At 35.4% G+C, this 17,700-nt stretch overlaps 1 long non-coding RNA gene across 1 annotated transcript; it reads right to left on the bottom strand.

Annotated features, from left to right (window-relative positions):
* Positions 1-11,004: 11,004 nt before the first annotated feature.
* Positions 11,005-16,012, bottom strand: LOC123942289. The gene is made up of 3 exons (XR_006818393.1): positions 15,904-16,012; positions 15,577-15,603; positions 11,005-11,025 (listed from the first exon to the last, which is right to left on the bottom strand). It is a non-coding gene; the product is annotated as an uncharacterized LOC123942289 (long non-coding RNA).
* Positions 16,013-17,700: the final 1,688 nt, after the last annotated feature.

Here is a 17,700-nt window from a genome sequence, read left to right as displayed (position 1 = left end):
CAAAACTCTACCATTCAGGCCATTAAGAGATTATGGATAGGCCCTCTTGCTGTGCCGTGTGAAGGCTTGCTACTGGAGTGTTTGGGGAAGAAGGTCTGATTCCTGGATTAGCAGGTAGGTAGGTTTATTTTGAGGTATATGGAGACCAGCCTGGTACATGGGTCTGTGGGTCAAGCCTGAAGCCTGGCTTCATTGTGCCAGGCCTGGTCCTTGAGTCTGTGGTGAAGGAACTGAGCCCTGAATCAGCATAGGCAGACTTAGATCCTGTGTCCACAGCTGCCCACCAGGCATTGTTGACCACTGAGGTGTGCCCAGCATCTGAGCCCATGGAAGTTGGTCTAATATAGGGATGGGCCTGGAGCCTGGCTTCATGGGAATGGGTGTGGCAGCTAGGGCTGAGGAGAAATGGCCTGGTGATAAGGTTATCCTGGAGCCTTATGTCACAGGAGCCACCAGTGCTAGGATATGTTGGGGAGTCTGATCCATGGGAATTCATTAGGAGCCTGATGCCATAGGAGTTGGCCAGTACATGCCAGTGTGAGCTGAGGTCTCTCCTCCCAAAGGTGTCTCCCTCTGTGCTGGGCCACTTGTACATGGAAAAGGGGTGATAGAAATAATGTGACTCTATCTCTCCTACCTTCCTCAGTGGATATTTTCTTATTTCTGTGCTTTACACAGGTTCTGTAGTCCCTCATCTGGAATCCTTGGCTCTTGTGAAGGTATTATCATACATGGATAGTTGTTCAAATTGGTGTTTATGGATCAGACAAGTTCTAGAAATTTTGTTGCTGCCATTTTGCTGATGCCACTCCCCTTTACTCCACTAGTTAACATACCCCCCAGTGATTAGTTTATTCCTGTGCTATGACCACATGCATTCAATCAGTATTCTTTTTAAAATGACTTGATAATCAAATGATTGATTTGATAATTTGGTGAGCCTTCCCTCTTGGGAACTTGATGTTTACAAATATGCTATTTATTCTTGGATTTTTTTTCTTTTATATATATATAGAATTTATTTGTCAAAATCCACAAAAATTCCTGTTGGGGATTTTTACTTGAATTTTATTGAATTGTAAATTGGTTGAGGGGAGAATTAACATTTATACTGTTATTGAATTTTGAAAATTCTTTGAAAATGAATTTTTGAAACTTTGAAAATGGTTTATGTATCTATTCAGGTCTCAATATATATATTTTTAAAGATTTTATTTATTTATTTGACAGAGAGAGAGAGAGATCACAAGTAGGCAGAGAGGAGGCATAGAGGGAGGGGGAAGCAGGCTCCCAGATGAGTAGAGGGCCTGATGCGGGGCTGGATCCCAGGATCCTGAGATCATTACCTGAGCCAAAGGCAGAGGCTTAACACTGAGCCACCCAGGCGCCCCATATATTATGTTTTTTAAAGGTATTCTCTAAAACTGGAGGCAAACTGAATACCAAGAAACATTTTTCTTTCTTTCTTATGCCCTCTCTAAGTTGTCATGATTCAGAACTGGCTCACAGAGCAAAAGACATAGCAGGAATATAAGGGGGAAAATCTACAAAGTTATAATCAGTTTGCTCATTATTATCATGGTGAATAGATGAATTCTGCATTATAATTATATATTGACAATAGTCACTACACATGTGTCTAAATCAACATTGTAAAAGTTGACACTGAAATTATTTCCATCAGGGAGTCAATAATATAGAGGAACAAATGGGCTTAAGGTTTTATTTGAGGGCCTGGTGCTAAACTGAACTATTGATCTATTTAACAGTAGACAATACCGGTTAGATGGCTAACCTGTCTTCCCTCCCACCCATCCCTTCTTCCTCCTTCTTCTCCTTTCTCTTACCCTACCTGCCTAATCTCCTTATATTCTCTCTCAGTTTATTTCAGGATACAAGTTTTTCCATCTCCTATAATATCAAGTGCTCAGAGAAAATGGCTGAGTTGGCTAGGTAAAAATAAGGTGTTCCATTTGATTTCTCTTTATATAAGACAACACATTTTTTGGAGGTTTATTCTTAGGAGATTTGTAAATTTTGTTTCTTTAGTGAATGGTATGATTTTATTTTCAAATTATATTTTCTAAAATGTTATTGCTGACATAAGAATGTTTTAAGTTCAGTTTGTTTTTGTATCTAGCAACTTTGCTGACTTTGTATTAAGAATTAGCAGTTTGTTCTTGTTTCATAGTCTTTTATGCAAATAGTCATAGTCTGAAAATAATGACAAAATTCTTCCTTTTCTTTGTCTTTATATCTTTTTTGTTTTATTGCACAGGCTGGCATAAATTAGTAGTAGTAATATTGTTCTTGATTTTGACTTGAGTGGCAACAGTTCTAAAATGTTGTTTTTTAGAATTCTTAAGAAAGATAAAGGAATAAATCTCTTTTATTAGATTAAAGAAGTTCTTATTTATTCCCTTTTGAGTTTTTATTTCTTGCTAATAAGAGTTTTGGTTAGAATTCTGTGTTGAATCTTATAAAATAAGTTTTCTTCATCTTTTTAAATAATCATACATTTTTCTCCTTTTATCGATGAATTTAGCAAATTTATTTATAGTTTTTAAAATAATTTCTATCATGGTTATGAAGCATTAAAAAATATAGTATCACTGTGTTTATGACCAGTGTATCATTGCACTATTTGTTTAGGAATTTGGTATCTGTGTTTCTAAGTAAAATATGTCTATGCATTTTTTGAAAGATATATTTATTTATTTATTTGAGAGAGAGAAAGAATGAGAGTGAGTGAGTGAGGGGCAGAGAGGGAAACAGACTTCCCACTGAGCAGGGAGCTCAATGCAGGGCTCAACTGGAACTCTGGGATCATGATCTGAGCAGAAGGGAGTAGCTTAACTGACTAAGCCCTGTAGCCCTGGTGACCCTATGCATTTTTTTTCTTACATAATTTTTGCCTTGCCTTGAAATCAAGGAATTACAACATCATAAAATGAGTTCAAGTAGATTTCATTTCTTTCCTATTCTTTGGCACAGTTCCAAATACAAGAATTATCTGTTTTTTGAAAATTTGGCAAAACCGTCTGGGACTTTTTTTTTTTTTAAGATTTATTTATTTAAAAGAGAGAGAGACAGAGAGCATCAGTGGAGAGAAGGGCAGAAGGAGAGGAAGAAGCAGATTCCCTGCTGAGCAGGGAGCCTAATGCAGGGCTCCATCCCAGGAGCCTGGGATCATGACATGAGCAGAAGTGACCTGAGCTGAAGTCTACAATTAACCAAGGCACCCCTTGGGCTTTTAAGGATTTTATTTATTTATTTGACAGACAGAGGTCACAAGTAGGCAGAGAGGCAGGCAGAGAGACGGGGAAGCAGTCTCCCTGCTCAGCAGAGAGCCCGATGCGGGGCTCGATTCCAGGACCTTGAGATCATGACCTGAGCTGAAGGCAGAGGCTTTAACCCACTGAGCCACCCAGGCGCCGCCCCCGGGGCTTTTAAAGTGAGAGGGTTTTTCTGACTCACTTTTCATTTTATTTTATAATTATCAACAATATTTGGGTTTTATTTCTTCTTGAGTCAGTTTTGATAATTCACATATTTCAAAAAATTGGTATTTGTTTTTAATGTATTCTCATTTAGTTTAGTGCATTCTTTTATGATGCTAGAAAATTTTATTGTATTGATAAGTAAGTTCCTTTTTTATTCCTACATTTGTGTTTTTCCTTTTTTCTCTTTAAATTTTTTCAACAAATTAAAAAAGATTTTTTAATGTTTAATTTTAATTTTATTAATTTCTTCTACTTTTGGTGTTTTTTCTTTTTTTATTCTTTCAGCTTTTTGAGGTATAACTGACAAGTAAAACTGTAAGATAATTAAAGTGTACATTGTGATGATTTGATACACAAATTCGTTGTGTAAGATTTCTTCCCATCTAGTTAATTAACACATCTTCACCTCATTATATATATAATTTTTGCAAGAATATTTAAGTTCTACTCTCAGCAAATTTCATTTATACAATTTCAATTATATAATGTAGTATTAACAACTATAGTCACCATGTTCTACATTAGGTCCTCAGAGTTTATTCATTTTATAGCTAAAAGTGTATATCCTTTAACCAAACTTTCCATATCTTCCCCACTCCTCAACTCCTGGCAACTACTTTTCTGCTCTCTCTTTCTATGAGTTTGATTTTTCTTTTTAAGATTCCAGATATAAGTGATACCACACAGTATTTTTCTCAGTCTTATTTCACTTAGTATAATGTCCTCAAGGTCCATTAATGTTGTAACAAACAACAGAATTTCCTTCTGTCTCATGGCTGAATAATATTCCATTGTGTGTTTATGTGTGTGTACACACACACAGTATCTTCTTTATCCATTCCTTTGTTGATAAACATGTATATCTTGGCTATTGTGAGTAATGCTACAGTGAACATGAGAGTACAGATCGTTCTTTAATACCCTATTTTCATTCCTTTGGAGTTATTCTTAGATGGGTTTACTAGATTATACCATAGTTTTATTTTTAATTTTTTCAGAAACCTTTATAGGGTTTTCCATAGTGGCTCAACCAATTTATATTGCCACCAACAACACACAGGATTCCCTTTTCTCCACATCATTGCCAACATTTGCTATCTCTTGTATTTTTTTATAGTAGTCCTTCTAACCAGTGTGAAATGACATCTCATGGTTTTGGTTTGCATTTCCCTGATGAGTTATGTTAAACACCTTTTCATGCACCTGCCACTCATTTAGTTGTCTTTCTCGAAAAAAAATGTCTATTCTGTTTCTCTGTCCATTTTTAAATCAAGCTTTATTTTTTCATTATTGTGTTGTATGTTTTCTTTATATACTTTGGATATTAACCCCTTATTATATATATGATTTGCAAATATTTTCTCCTGTTTGGTAGGTTATCTTTTTATTTCGTTGAACGTTCCCTCTGGTATACAGAAGCTTTTTAGTTTTATATACTCTCACTTGTTTATTTTTGCTTTTCTTGCCTTGGCTTTGGTGTCAAATCCAAAAAGTTCATTGCAAAGACCAATGTCAGAAACCAATGTTTTCCTTTAGGAGTTTTATGGTTTGGGGTCTTAAATTTAATTGCTTGGTCCATTTGAATTGATTTTTGTAAATGGTTGTAAGTATTGGTCCAGTTTCATTCTTTTGCATGTGTGTTTATCCAGTTTTCCCAACACCATTAATTAAAAAAACTGTCCTTTCCCCATTGTATATTCTTGACTCCTTTGTTTAAATTGTCCAAATATACATGGGTTTACTTTTAGGCTCCCTGTTCTGTTCCACTGATATGTGTTTCTCTTTTTATGCCAATACCATACTGTTTTGATTTTGCTATAAAGTTTTGTAATATAGTTTGAAATCAGGAAATATGATGCCTCTAAGTTTGTTGTTCTTTCCTAAGATTGATTTGGCTGTTCAGGGTCTTTTGTGATGCCATGTTAAATGTTTATTCAATTTACTTTACTTATTGTATTGTGTTAAGGAAAATGTATAGATATTTTTCTGCCACCTCATTTAAAACAAACATTTTTTTTTCTTTTTGAGGTTTTTTGTTTTTTGTTTTTTTGTTTTTTTTGAGATTAACCAGGTTTTGTTTTACCAGTTTCCTTTTATTTTATCCTATAGGTTCACAAGGTGTATGTTGTAATTCTATTGAATTAATAGATTTTTTTGTAGCTTAATATTCAAATTTATATTTAAACAAAGTTTAATGTTAATCAACACTTCTGTCCTTCTGACAAATTATCTTCATAAGTAATCACCGGCCTTGCTTCTCTGTTGTTTTTTCTGATGGTTGAGATCTATTCATTTTAAAACAAACTAGTAAATTTCTCCCCCTTCAGTTCCTTCTCTTCTTGCTTCCTTTTCTTTTTGTTCTTTTTCTTCTTTATAGTCAACATTTTGGATTTAACATTGTGTTTTGTTAGTTTATTTTCATATATGTAATAGATATGTATATTATGTATGTATTATATACATATATGTATATATTTATTACATATATGAAAATATATATATATTATATATATATGTTTTGCTTCTAACTCCTTTTTAAGTTTTATTTTCACTAAAGTATGTCTCCTCAGCAAATCTTTCACTGAGGTTAGTGAGCTTCTTGAATATATAGAAATAGAAGATTTCAGTTCATCTTCACTCATAACTGGCAATTTGGGTCATTGTATCATATGGGTTTACAGTAATTTTCTTTCAGTTTACTGATGACATTGTTTTGCTGTCTTCTGGAATATAGTATTGCTAATGAGAAGTTAACATTAAAATGATTTTTGGTAGATTAATCCTGGCTTCTCTGGTTGTTTTTATGATTTTTTTCTTTAATCTCTGTCTTGTTTAATCACTTACTATGGTAAGTCCTGTGTGTGTGTATGTCTATTTTAAAGTTGTCTACTTCTAGCACTCAGCATTTTTGATCTGAGGATTTAAGTCTCTTCTCTTCTCAAATGTTGTTAATTACTATTTCTTAAAAATATTACTTAGTACTTGTTCTCTGAATTCTCTAAATTCTTGTTATACTTGACCTTCTTATTCTATCCAAGCCTGGTTCTTTTCTTTCTGATTTTTCTTCATCTCTGTGTACTCTTTTGAGAGATTTCCTCAGTTCTGTCTTCTAGTTTACTCTTTTTAAAAGTGATTAGTATAATACCTAACTGTTACTGAAATAACTATATACTTACATAACTATAAATATTAATATATTATTTAATTATCTATTATTTCAACTTCAGTAACAGTTTTTCATTTCTAAGATTTCGGCTTTGTTATTTATATCTCCTCTTCTTTTTCCAAAATATCTTTAAAATATATATGTCCTAATGGATAGTCTTTCATTTCCCACTATGGAAGCCAAGACTTATCAAAACTCTAACCTTTGGTTCCTCTTTGGTGTTATGCTATCTCGACTCTATGCTATATGCTGTATCATCTGCTCTTTGTTTGAAAGTGAAAATACTCTATGGGAATGAAAATTCTCTCCTTAAACCTCCAGTTAGGATTTTGTTCCCATCTACGCTATCAGGGTTTACTGATGACTTCTGTTTATAAAATTCAGTGATCAATTTCCAGTCCAAAATTTTATTTCTCAGTAGTTTTTGATGTAGTCAATCATTCATTTCATCCTTTCTATCTTGAAATACTCTGAGTTCTATGACACATCCACCCTATTTTTTTTTCTTCCTACTTACTTCATATACCAGATATTTATATGCTTATATTTTGGCATATACTTTGCCAGATATGTCTCTTTTTCCCAACCTCTAAAATTGATGTTCTTGAGCTCAATCCTTAGATCACCTTTGGTGATCTAATTTAGTTCAGTGGTTTTAAGCATTAACTATGTGCTAATCACTGTCAAATTTATGCTTTACCTGGCCTCTCCTGGTAGCTTCAGATTCAAATATTCAGTTGTTTTTTGATACAGAGTATATGCTTGGATGGGAACAGTATGTTGAGGGAGAGTTTTCCTATTATCCCCAAATTGACAACTAGCATCAAAAATTTGAGGAAAAGAGTTTATAATCTCCCATGTCCCTCCTGACCCAGCTGAAATGAGACAAGCCCTCATGAAGAGATTGTCATAGTTGTGAAATCTACACAATGGGAAGGGATTCCTGGAGTTGTTGCAAGGCACAGGTGCTTCTCTCAGGCCTTAACAAGTGGCGTCTAAATTAGTTCTCCTGTACCAAATGTCACTTTCCTTTTAAGTCCAAAAAGACAACTGTACAAGAAAGGAGATTTAGAGAAATCTTCAAAGTTGTGAGTAGTTGACAAGGAACAGTGTTGGGGGGGAGGAAGGGATACTGATATCCTTTCTGAAAGCAAATGAGAAGGACTTCAAGAGATTTGCTTACAAAGATTGGGATGTATGTGGGAAAGGATGCATGGCAATTTTCCCTTGGGTGTATGCTTTCATAGTAGATTTGTTGATTTGTTTTGTGACTATTTAAGCATTAGGAAAAGAAAATTGGGAAGAGGGAATAGTGCAGAGTGGCAAGGATGCAATGGAGCAACAGGTCTTCCTTTCCTTTCCTTTGAAGCAAGGATGCTTGAGCTTCACAAGGAGTGAGTGCGCATTGTAGCCATTTTATCAGACAAACTAGAGTTTCAACCAAAAACTGTAATAAGAGATGAAGAAGGGCACTATAGCATAAAAAAGGGGGTCTATCCAACAAGAAGGTCTAACAATTGTAAATACTTATGCTCCTAAGTTGGGGGCATAAAAATATATAAATCAATTAATAGCAAACCTAAAGAAACTCATTGACAAAACACAGTACTAGTTGGCGACCTTACCACCTCATTCACAACAATGGACAGATCATCTAAGCAGGAGAGGAACAAGGAAAAAGGGCTTTGTATGGCATACTGAATCACATGGATGGGCTTGACAGGTATATTCAGAGCATCTTAAAGCAACATAATTCACATTATTTTCAAGTGTGCATGGAACATTCTCTAGAATAGATCACATTCTGGGTCACAAATTGGGCCTCAACTAGTACAAAAAAGATTGAGATCATACCATGCATATTTTCAGACTACAGTGCTATGAAACTTGAAGTCAACCACGAGAAAAATCTGGATAAACCACAAATACATGGAGGTTAAAGAACATTCTACTAAAGTATGAATGGGTTAACCAGGAAATTAAAGAATTTAAAAAATACATGGAAGCAAATGAAAATGAAAACACCACAGTCCAAAACATTTGGGAGGCAGCAAAGGCAGTCCTAAGAGGGAAGTAGATAGCAATATAGACCTTTATCAAGAAGCAAGAAAGCTCTCCTATAAATCACCTAACCTTACACCTAAAGAAGCTGGGAAAAGAGCAGTAAATAAAGTCCAAATCTAGAAGGAGAAGGTAAATAATAAAGGTTAGAGCAGAAATAAATGATACAGAAATTTTTTAAAAAAATTAGAATAGATGAATGAAACTAGGAGTTGGTTCTTTGAAAGAATTGACAGAATTAATAAACTCCTAGCCAAATTTATGGGGGAAAAAAAGAGAAAAAGGACCTAAATAAAAAAAATTATAAATGAAAGAGGAGAGACAACAACCAACACCACAGGAATATAAACAAATATCAGGGAATATTATAAGCAATTATATGCCAATTGATTAGGCAATCTGGAAGAAGTGGATACATTCCTAGGAACATATAAATGACCAAAACTGAATCAGGAAGAAATAGAAAATCTGAACAGTCCCATAACTAGCAAAGAAATTGGAGCGGTAATCAAAAATTTCCCAACAAGCAAGAATCCAGGGCTGGATGGCTTCCTAGCAGAATTATTCCAAACATTTAAGGAAGAGTTAATATCTATTCTTTTGAAACTCTTTCAAAAGATAGAAATGTAAGGAAAATTCCCAAACTCATTCTATAAGGCCAGCATTACCATAATTTAAAACTGACAAGGACCCCACTAAAAAGGAGAATATAGACCAATATCCCTCATGAACATGTATGCAAAAATTGTCAACAAGATGCTGGCCAATTGAACCCAACTGTATATTAAAATGATTATTCACCTCAACCAAGTAAGTTTTACTCCTAGTTTTACACCTGAAGGGGTGGTTCAACATCTGCAAATTGATCAATATGATGTACCACATTAATAAAAGGAATGATAAGCATCATATGATCCTCTCAATAGATGCAGAAAAAGCATTTGAAAAAAATACAGTATCCTTTCTTGATAAGAACCCTCAAGAAAGGAAGAATTGAAGGAACATGTCTCAACATCATAAAGGCTATTATATGAAAGACCCACAGCTATTATCAACCTCAACGGGGAAGAACTGAGAAATTTTTCCCTAAGGTCAGGAACATGATAGGGATGTCCACTCTCACCACTGTTGTTCAACATAGTACTGGAAGTCTTAGCCTCAGCAATCAGATGACAAAAAAAAAAAAAGAAGGCATCCAAATTGGTAAGGAAGAAGTCAAACTTACTATTTGTGGACAACATGATACTCTACATAGAAAACCTGAAAGACTCCACCAAAGAATTCCTGAAACTCATACATGAATTCAGCAAAGTCACAGAATATAAAATCAATGTGCAGAATTCTGTTGCATTTCTATACAGCAAACAAAGCAGCAGAAAAAAAATCAAGGAATCGATCCCATTTGCAATTACATCAAAACAAAGATATCTAGAAATAAATTTAACTAAAGAAGTAAAAATCTATACTCTGAACATTATAAAACACTTATAAAGGAAATTGAATAGGATGCAAAGAAATTGGAAAGCATCCCATGCTCATGGATTGGAAGAACAAACATTGTTAAAATATCTATACTACCCAAGTGAATCTATATATTTAATGCAGTCCTATCAAAATACTACCAGAATTTTTCACAGAATTAGAACAAATAATCCTTAAATTTGTATGGAACTGCAAAAGACCCTGAATAGCCAAAACAATTCTGAAAAAGAAAACAAAACTGGACACATTATAATTCTGGACTTCAAGCTTTATTACGAAGCAGTCATCGTCAAGACAGTATGATACTCTACAGACACATAGGTCAATGGAACAGAACAGAGAACCCAGTAATGCACCCACAACTAAATGGTTAATTAATCTTTGTCAAAGCCAGGAAGAATATCCAATGGAGGGGAAAAAAAGACAGTCTCTTCAACAAATGGTGTTGAGAAAGTCAGACATGTAGAAGAATGAAACTGGACCACTTTTGACACTATACACAAAAATAAGTTCAAAATGGATGAAATACCTGTGAGACAAGAAACAATTGAAGTCATAGAGAACAACACAGGTAGAAACCTCTTTGACCTCAGCCATAGCAAATTCTTCCCAGACACGTCACCAAAGGCAAGGGAAACAAAACTAAAAATGAACTATTGGGACTTCATCGGGGTAAAAAGCTTCTGTGCAACAAAGGGAACAATCAACAAAACTAAAAGGCAGCCTACAGAATGGGAGAAGATACTTGCAAATGACATACCTGAGTAGAGGGTTAGTATCCAAAATCTGCAAAGAACTTATAAAACTCAACACCTAAAAACCAAACAATCCAGTTAATAAATGGGCATAAGACATGAATGACACTCCTCCCCCCCCAAAAAAAAATCCAGGTGGCTAATAGACACGTGAAAAGATGCTCAGAATCACTCATTATCAGGGAAATACAAATCAAAACCACAATGAGGTACCATCTCATACCTGTCAGGATGGCTATAATTAACAATACAAGAAATAACAGATATTGGTAAGGATGTGGAAAAGGGGAACATTCTTGCACTTCTGGTGGGGATGCAACCTAGCACAGCCATTCTGGAAATCGTATGGAATTTCCTTAAAATGTTAAAACAGAACTATCATATGATCTAACAATTTCACTGCTAGGTATTTACTCAAAGGATATAAAAATACAGATTTGAAGGGATACATGCGCTATGATGCTTATAGCAGCATTATCAACAAAGCCAAACCATGGAGAAAGCCCAAATGTCCATCAACTGATGAGTGGATAAAAAAATACATGAGAAACACACACATACTGGAATATTACTCAGCCATCAAAAAGAATTAAATCTTCCCTTTTGCAAGAACATGGATTGAGCTAGAATGTATTATGCTAAGTGAACTAAGTCAGACAAATACCATATGATCTTGTTTATATATGGAATTTAAGAAAGAAAATAGATGAACATATGGGGAGGGGAAAAAGAAAAAAAGGAGAAAGGTAAACAAGCCATAAGAGACTCTTAATGACAGAGAACAAACTGAGGGTTGATGGAGGGAGTTGGTTAGGGTGGGTGGATGAGTGATGGGTATTAAGGAGGGCATTTGTTATGATGAGCACTGGGTGTTATAAGTGATGAATCACCTGGACTCTACTTCAGAAATCAATAATTCACTATATGTTAAGTTTGTAAAATCCAAATTTAAAAAAAGGTGTGATATAAAAATATGTAGATTTATATATGTATGTATCACATATATCACATATATATTATATATATCACATATATATTATTTATGTAAATATCTGAGACTCTTAATGATAGGGATCAAACTTAGGGTTGCTGGAGGGTAGGTGAGTTGGGGGATGAGGTAAATGGGTGATGGACATTAAGGAGGGCACTTATTACATTAAGTAATGAGCACTGTTGTATGAGAGGGATGAATCACTAAATTCTACCCCTGAAACTAATACTATGTATTAACTAACTCGAATTAATATAAAATCTTGAAAGAAAAAAAAGCAAAGCAAAACAGACATAGCAATCCAAACTTGAGATTTTGTGTTGGTATCTGACTCAACGTTACACATATTTGGTGATGGTAGTAACAGATGATGAGGTATACTGTGGAGAGGGAGCTGAGGGGCTCTGGAATAGGCCATACTGGAGTCAATACTCTCACATCAGAGACTGTGGAGTAGAGTCCTCAGAACTGGGCAAGTTCTTGCAGATTCCTTCAAAAAATTCAACACATATTCTACAAGACATTTGAGTGCCTAGCCTAAATGACATTGAAAGGTATCCAGTCTGATATCCTCAGAAGAAAGATCGCACCTAACAGAGGAGGGAAATCGTGCACCTAATTAGTGAAACTCATCTTTCTAGCTTCAGCTCAATGGGAACTATAATCAAAGGAGGTGGACAGAAAGGAGAAGGAGATTGTACTTCTTCCCTGTTCGGAGTCAGTGGGCCTAAGATTGATTGCTAAAATGGACTATTTCAAGAGGAGTGGCCTGAGGGTTTTTAATGGTTTAAAATGACTAAAAATTATAGGTTCTACCTCAAATGTTAATGGGTAGGGAAGAGATATGTGTCAGAGACCATGCCTATGGCCTACTGAGTGCAGACTTTTCAATAAACTAGTCATAAGTGTTCAAGGCATCTTGAATTTAACATGCACAAAACTGCCTCCTCTAAATCTGCCCTTCTTCCCGTCTTACTTAGATCAGTAAGTAGCCCCATACTCCCAGTTGCTTTGGCCCCAAACCTGAGAATTACCTTTAGTTCTTTTCCATTTAAACTCACATTCAGTGTAATGAGAGAATCTGTTGGCTGTACCCTAAAAATACATGGAATGTGGAAACTTCTCCCCATCTTCACCCTGATCACTATGCTTCTTGTCACACTCACATGTAACTAGTGGAACTCAATTATCTCCAGCACTGTCTAACAGATCTACTTAAACAAAAATTTATCCATCCATATTGAGATAGCCATAGCTTAAGGCTCCTATTTCCTTGACCCTTATCTTCCCATTACCCAGAATTCCACTAGGTTATTAATAAGTTTCTAAAATGTTCACAGAGTCACATAAAAATTAAAGAGGAGAGAAAAAAGTTTCTCCATGGTTCTAAAGATTGGCAGGGAATTTCCATACAGAAGAAAAAAACGAACAGGACAAACAAAGATACAGGTGATATTTCTATTTTCCAGCTGGGTCATCTATATGAACAATTAGTAAGTTGTTTGTTTGTTTCTTTGCTGTGCACTTAATTAAAGTCCAGCAATGTCTATTGAAATTTGAGTTCTAGTACATGAACTTGAAATTTAATTTCTTAGCATTTGCTAAAGTGATTTGAGTACATATAATTACTTTCAGATAAATGCCATGAAGAAATATAAGCAGAGTAACAGAAAAGACTGGAGAAAGATGGTATATTGAGTAATTATATGTTAATTTGTTATTATTTGCCTGTTTTTATTGCAAACTGTTAACTTCTTGAGTGCAGTGGCTTTTTCCCTACTATTATATTCTCAATGTGTAGAATAGGCACCCAGTATATTTTTGTTAAATGCATTAGTAACTCTGAAGATTTAAAGTTTATTATTTTATTTCTTTCAGATTGCTACAGCTGTATTTCTTTGGGTTGAAATTCTCCAATTTGTTGGGGCTTTTAAGTGTCATTTTGGTGCTGGGTTTCTTCATGTGTTTCATAAATTTTTGGTGTCTCTTACTCCTTGAGAATTAGCTTTGTGGGTCATGTTTTATCCCATGGATATTCTGCTGCAGTTCCCTTCTTGTGGGGAGTTTTTGTGGTTTTTATTGCCTTAGCTAACAGGGTACAGCATCACCAAACCAGATCTCAAGTGTTCTGGCTTTGGATCCTGTACAGCATGGATGGCATATTTCCAGCAGGGCTTTGAGCCCTGAGCAGATTAGGTCTGGTCCTGTGCAGGTGACTGTTTTCATGGCTAGGGCATATATGTATGGTATTTTCTGATCCCAGCTTTGCTCAGGGAGTCTCAATTCCAATTCTTACCATTCTGGGTTCTGAAATCATTCTACTCTCCAGCCCCTCTTTATTTATGCTTAAGCTTAGCTGTGTAGTTTTAATAATAATAATAATAGTAATAGTAATTAATAATAATAAATGAAACAGGCAAAACCAAGCCAGCCAGAAAGAAGGTGGTGTATTCTCTAGTGCCTTTGGCATATGTTTCTATCTCCTCCCAATCTCTTCAGTCTTAGATTTTAAAATCTCTCCTTCCACCCTTTCTGGTACCTCCACTGAAAGGACATTAAATTCTATACTTTAGGTTCTGGATTATAATTTCCACATGCAAAACCAATAGTGCCTTTTGCTAAACTCAGTTGTTCCCAGTTATAGGGCTTATTCCCAAACATGGACATCTGTGGTTTCCAACCTCATCCTTAGGTCTGCTCCATTGACCCTTTGACTCAGTAATTCATCTGGCAGTGAGACTATATAGCTGGTCAGTCTCCTTGTTCAGGATTCAGAAAGAATATGTAGAATGTCTATGTTAACAGTTCCAATTCTCCCTCCTCAGATACTAATTCTTGTGTCTTAACATTATTGCAGTTGTTCAAAAGTTCGTATTATAAAGTATAATCAGAATGTGTCTAGATGGAAATAGAGGGTTATATAAGAAGGTTTGCAATCTGTTAGAGTGATCCATGGTTTAAAAATTAGGAAATTTTATCTAAAATCTGGATTAAGTGAGATGTTTTGACAACTCTAGTTCTGTATTCTTGCATGGAGAAATTGGCTAGACCTGAGCAGCAACTACCCTCTTTAGACTATACATGATCTTTTTACTGAGAACCATAGTAGAGAAACAGAATACTTACTTATGGGAGGCGGGGGCACATTTTTTTTTAAAAAATAGATATCAGTTAGTAGTTATTTGAAAGGAACAAGTTTCCTTCTAGGGAAGCATATTTGTGTGAGGAAGAAGTTTGGTAGTCACATGGCTCTTGGTTCCAACTATGGTTCAATAAACTGTGTTCCTGGGCAAGTATCTGTCCTTGGTTTCTTAGCCCTTAAAAGAGTTGATTTACTCCAAGGATTAAATAGGATATAATGTAGTTAAAGCACCTGTATAGTTCTTATCACTGAGGAGATGCAATTTAAACAAATGTTTGAAATTAAATGGAAGTTTACTTCACAGAATGAGCAGAAGGCAAAGTAATGTGAGAGCTGAGTCTCAGGCTGCTGCACAGGAATTAGAAATGAGTAGGGCAGAAACAGTTCTGTAGGCCATGTAGAGGACAACAACAACAAAAAATAGTTAAAAACAAACAATCAAAAAACCCCACAAAAACCAAAACAGACTAACTTACCTCTGGGCATTGAAGGTAGTGGACCAGCTGAAAGACAACGAAATATTTTTGTAAGCCTTTTCTCTTCCACTCTTTCTCCCCTCTCTCAGTTTATAGTTCTTTCTCATTAAGTCATTATAACAAGAGGGAAAATGTTCCCTTTGGTCTTTATTTACTTTCAGTGTAAATGAGCAAGATTTGAACTTTCAAGAAAACATAAATAAGCATGGAATTTGTCCATGGAAAGGCTAGTGGTTAAGGAAGTATGTAACCATGCACAGAAATCCCAGCATAGCCAGGGAAAGAAGCTATAGGACTCCACAGTGGAGGAAATATGGAAGGACTTACTGAGGGCAGGTGGAACTGATCCAACTGGAAAACAGAACAGAGAAAATTGTTACCTCCTTTTCCTTTCTTCCCTATTCAATTTGTTTTATCCCTTGTAACATGCTATTTTTAACTGCTGGGAAGCCTTTGCTTCTGATCTTCATTTTTTATGTAAATCATGCAATTTGACTTTTTCCATAAAATTATTTAAAAACTAGGAGAATTATCGGTAGTTTGAATACAGGATGTCTAAGAAATAGGAACTTCAGGCCTCTAAAATCCCAAGTGGTCAGGGAAATTGTCCTCAGGTGTCTTGGAATTCAAATGTGGAAAAACAAACTGGGTAGGTAGGGCAGGAGGTCCAAATGAAAAACTGTTTTAGAAACTTCTGATCCTCTCCTTTCTCTTCCATTATTTTTTCCTTTTCTGTTGGCAGCCTCTTGGTGGTCTCTGTAACTAAGCAAAACTTTTTTTCTCCCCTGTTTATGTAAATCCGTACTGTTAGAACTTTCTCCTGAATCATGAATCACCCAGAGGGACTTTGATAATGAAATAGCAAGGGGCCGCGAGGTACCTCAAGCCCTTTGCACAACAACATAGCCAGATAAAGACTCTTGGACCCCACTAAAAGCCAGTTGAGTCCATGGCAGAGAACTAAATGAATACGCAGACTTAACTATTTGTGTGACGAGTTGATACTACTAAAAAGTAAGCAGAGACATTTCTTATTGCCCCCTGCTCCTTTACTCTCCTATTCATTTTTTTCTATTGGTAAATTTTCTAGTGATATAACTGCTTGAAAAGTTTTTCTGATCAGGAGTATTTGAACTTTACAGAAAACTTACAGTCAGCTGGTGGAATTCAGGTTAATGGAGAAGCAAACACTAAGAAATTAAGTTTCAAGTTCATATACTAGAACTCAAATTTTAAGACATTGCTGGACTTTAAGTGCACAGCAAAGAAACAAACAACTTACTAATTGTTCATATAGATGACCCAGCTGGAAAATAGAACTATCACCTGTATCTTTGTTTTTCCTGTTCGTTTTTTTCTTCTGTATGGAAATTCCCTGCCAATCTTTAGAACCATGGAGAAACTTTTTTCTCTCCTCTTTAATTTTTGTGTGACTCTGTGAACATTTTAGAAACTTATTAATAACCTAGTGGAATTCTGGGTAATGGCAAGATAAGGGTCAAGGAAATAGGAGCCTTAAGCTATGGCTATCTCAATATGGATGGATAAATTTTTGTTTAAGTAGATCTGTTAGACAGTGCTGGAGATAATTGAGTTCCATCATGAAGGGAGACAGTGAAACTTACAAGAGGATCCTGTAGCTGAAAAACAAAAAGAGAAGTCAGTGTAGAAAGACTGGTGAAAAGAGGAATTAGTTTTCTTGCTCATTTTCTGAGAGGAAGTTTCAGAAATGTTCATGGAGGGAGCATCTAACCCTTATAGATGTTGTGCACTGTGCTGGAGAACCCAGCTGCCATCATGCCTTGGGGGATTTTGCCTCCTGCTTAGTCTGAGAGGCTTCAGGAAAGGGAGTTATCTCTTCCCTTTTGCAGTGAGTGGTAACTGCTTCAAATCCTACAGGAGATTAGTAATTTAAACTATGCTGCTTTTACTTTCCTACTCCCAGTTTCTGCCACTCTGTGCAAGCTTTCATTCATTCATACAAACGTCCTCCCCCACCCTTGTTGACAGATAGTTTCCTCTGATATTTTTATGTAATATAGTATATCCATATTAAGTTTTTCAGGTTATTAAATGGGGTTTGTATTCCTCTTCATTCATTCATTCCTTGGATGGGGATGCAGG

Source organism: Meles meles, chromosome 5 (genome assembly GCF_922984935.1).
Source record: "Meles meles chromosome 5, mMelMel3.1 paternal haplotype, whole genome shotgun sequence".
Taxonomy (NCBI): Eukaryota; Metazoa; Chordata; class Mammalia; order Carnivora; family Mustelidae; genus Meles; species Meles meles.
Note: the sequence above shows the minus strand (reverse complement) of the source record. Positions and strands in the feature narration are given on the sequence as shown.